Source organism: Xenia sp. Carnegie-2017, unplaced genomic scaffold (assembly GCF_021976095.1).
Source record: "Xenia sp. Carnegie-2017 unplaced genomic scaffold, XeniaSp_v1 HiC_scaffold_3, whole genome shotgun sequence".
In the NCBI taxonomy this organism is placed as follows: Eukaryota; Metazoa; Cnidaria; class Anthozoa; order Malacalcyonacea; family Xeniidae; genus Xenia; species Xenia sp. Carnegie-2017.
This window is the reverse complement of record NW_025813493.1, coordinates 9,358,826-9,362,410: the sequence shown is the minus strand read 5'-3', so window position 1 is coordinate 9,362,410 and position 3,585 is coordinate 9,358,826. Positions and strand designations below refer to the sequence as shown.

General features: G+C 31.9%; 1 long non-coding RNA gene across 1 annotated transcript; it reads left to right on the top strand.

The window, feature by feature from the left end:
* Positions 1-957: 957 nt before the first annotated feature.
* On the top strand, positions 958-1,346 carry LOC124455044. Its single transcript, XR_006951674.1, has 2 exons — positions 958-1,134; positions 1,220-1,346. It is a non-coding gene; the product is annotated as an uncharacterized LOC124455044 (long non-coding RNA).
* Positions 1,347-3,585: the final 2,239 nt, after the last annotated feature.

Here is a 3,585-nt window from a genome sequence, read left to right as displayed (position 1 = left end):
CTAGTTATGAGAACATCAAAACGCAATGTAAATACTGCCAAATTATTTATTTTGTTGTTAAATCAGTTTAGATCGCATGAAAATTGTGCTTATAAGGTTATAACCTTTTAAAATTGAATTACTGAGCAAGATTATCACGATCAATGAAAGGAAACGTTTAAAAGCACAATTTTCTTACACAAATATTCCATTGTACATTATAATTTATAGTAGCAAGCAACTGCAGTACTTGTCAGCGTAATGGCGGATCTGACGTAAGCGCATAAAAAATCTGGGACACATTGCACCCCTAATTGGCCTTCTGTTCATTTTATATTCTAAGCCATCACTGTGGTAGCTACTATAGCTCGGCGCATAAAGAAAAAATTTAAAACAAGTTAAGCCTTTAAAGAAAGAAAAGCCAAACATTCATTCAAAGACCTTTTGATCCGTCGGAGTTTGAGTATATACAGTTTCTTCGTTCTCAATTTGTACTAACGTCAGAATATTAAATGAAGTATAAAGTGAACTACAATTGGAAAAGAATATCCATCTTTTATTCCATATTTAAGAAAAGAGAAAGGAAGCAAAAAGGTTTAGCCTCGATAAATTTTTATGTCAGCTATGTTACGTTTTTGATGATTATTTATAGTTAGGTAGCTACTAAATTTTTGTTTTCTTTTTATTTGTCTAAAATGTTGAGTTAAAGATAGCTATTCTATTCCTGGTGTATAAAGTTTCATTTTATACTATACTGTCATTGCATGCGTTGTTTTGAAAGTAGAAGAGCAAAAACCAGAGCATGAGTTAATTATACACTGAAATCCTATTAGCATAATCTTCAGTTTATTAACTTTTTCCACAAATGTTTATTTCCAGAGACTTGTCTTCGGGTTCACAAAAATGTAACCAAGATAGGTAGATGTAAAAAGATCACAGATTGTGTCAAGAATGGCTCTGGTAAACCCGGTGGCTTGATGCATTCAACATTCATGCATTGAAAAATCGCAAGTTTTATAATGGAAAATTTTACGCCGCAGTTTCATACGTGCTGAAGTGTTAAGACAATTGATTATCTTTTTATAGATGCTTGTTACCAAGTGTTCTAGCTAATTTCAACGAAGGCGATACCTAGAACATGCATGTCTTGTCAAAGTAAGTTTGCTAAAGAAAATAAGCTTGCGTACTAAAGGCGCTTCCACTATACACTTTTTATTTGTATATAATTTTTTTATCTTAGGGACGCAGCACTGACACCTTGGAGTGAAGATTCCCTCGAGATACAGATAAATGAACTTATTTGTAATTTGTAATTTATTCAAGAGAAAGTTATCTGTAAAACTGAAATATATTTATGTAGCTTTAAATTTTAATTTTATTATTTTAAGGAGGCTCCCTGCAATTATGTCGCCTATTCGCTTTCCACATTATTTCAAACAAACACGCTCAAGCTTTGGAAATATGAAGTACGCGGGAATATTCAAGAATGCCAGTAAAATCTGAAAATGCTTAAATGGGATAACTGTTAGCGTTGTTATGGCAACCATGTTTCGTTTTTATACACTTTTATCATCTATAGTTTTTAAGGAAATGACCGTTTCTTTTTTCGGTTTGGTGAATTTTTCTGATTTTTTGCGTGACGATTGTTATTCGTTCAAAAAGCATTATGATTAACATTGAAGGAGTTCTATTAATAAATTTTTGATAAATATGAAAACTTCTGCTACATGAAAACATATTTGTAAATTTTTTTCTATTTTGCGTATGTTATATTTTGTTCGATTTTGCGTATTGTTTGATGTATTTAACATCCGCACGAACTTTTAACAAAAATTACATAAGGAAAACGAAAAAATCTTCAATAAAGTCATTGTGGCCATGCGTTTACGTAAAAAAATCCACTCTACATTAGCACAATATGCGCGTGCAAATTGACATCAGTCCCCTGCTTGGTAGCTCTAGGGATCCTCCTTAAAAATAATTGCAAAGTTTGAGCGCAACAAAAAATTTACATTGAAACAAAGTCCTCCGAACGTGAAAACCAACGTTGCCTGAACGTTGCTGGAATGTTATCTTCAACGTAATTTCCACAGTTGTGACAACGTCGATAATGTCATATATACAATGTTATATAAAATCTAAATAATTTTGTTTTGAGTTTAATAATTTCATCTGTAGTTAAAAAAATGGATTTTGAACGGCAGGTTATTTCATTTGTATGTTTTCAAAAAAGTCTGTAATATTTAAAGAAAAAGTTCTTTTTAGATAGAGTAAAGTTGATCGTGACTGAAACACCACACAAGTACATACAAGTACATACGACTGACATTCGAGTACATAAGGGTACATACGAGTGACATACGACTTTGAACTGGTTACAAATAAGAAATAGCACAATTTATTTAATAATACATTGATATTTGCGTTCACTTTTCTTTGTATATGTGCTCGCACGTCCCTCATATGTACTCGTATGTCACTCTTATGTACTCGTATGTACTCGTATGTACTTGTGTGGTGTTTTAGTCACGATCATTATATTTAGTCATTAGGTGAAATTTGTGCATTTTGGATTTTTATCTGTCTTATTTATTTTAAAGAAAATTCAATTCTTTCATCTCTAATGCAATTTAAAAGTTATAAAAACACATTTCTAGCGTTATTTTACTCCTATGCACTCAAGTAAAGCTAATAATTACTCGTGTTTCACTCGTATGTACTCGTATGTCACCCGTATGTAATAGTATGTCACCCGTATGTACTCGTATGTACTCGTATGGTGTTTTAGTCACGATGGAGTACAGTTTTATGAATGGCTAATTACAAGTATTAGTCAGGCAGATAAGTGAAGAAAATTGAGTAAAAAATTACCATACCTAAAGGCAATTTCATTTTATAAAAGCTAGAATTTAATTAAACACCTTTAAAAACCATCTGAATAAGTCGGCGAGCAAAAATATTCTTGAGAAGGCCGACTAATAACTTTTACTGACAGTGTTTGGTTTGTTTTGAGAAGCGCCATAATTTTTGAATAATTTTGATGTAAGAAGTGTGACTTTGCTAATTTAATCAGCGGCACTTTATAATAATTCATATAAACTACATAAAAGTTATATGTTCGCCTGGCATATATTTTCTTGCAAATAATTTCTAGAAAACGAAAAAATATACCGTTTGCATTTGATGTGAGCATTTCATCGTCAAAACCACAAAAAACTCTACATCAAATAAAACATTTATCGGGTGCATTCTTTAGTGCAGTGAAAAGAGCCCGCGTGAATCAATTATTAGGTTCAGTGACACGTCCAGAAACTCTATCTACAAAGCTGCTAAGCAACGTGAGGATAAGAAAGTTATTGCAATAATCGATTCTCTTGGGGAAGATCTTCCCTCGCCAGAGTACGGGTATCATGGAAAATGTTATAAAAAATATACTCACGGCAAGTTAAAAGTCAAAAAGCCTATACGTGAGCGATAGTGAGAGTCAACAAGAAAAACAGATAAAAGAGGTATAATTTGCGAATGTTTCTTTATTAATAAGACGCAAATTATAAGTAAAACTTACAGTTGATTAAGTAAATTATGTAAATATTTGTAGGTAAGATA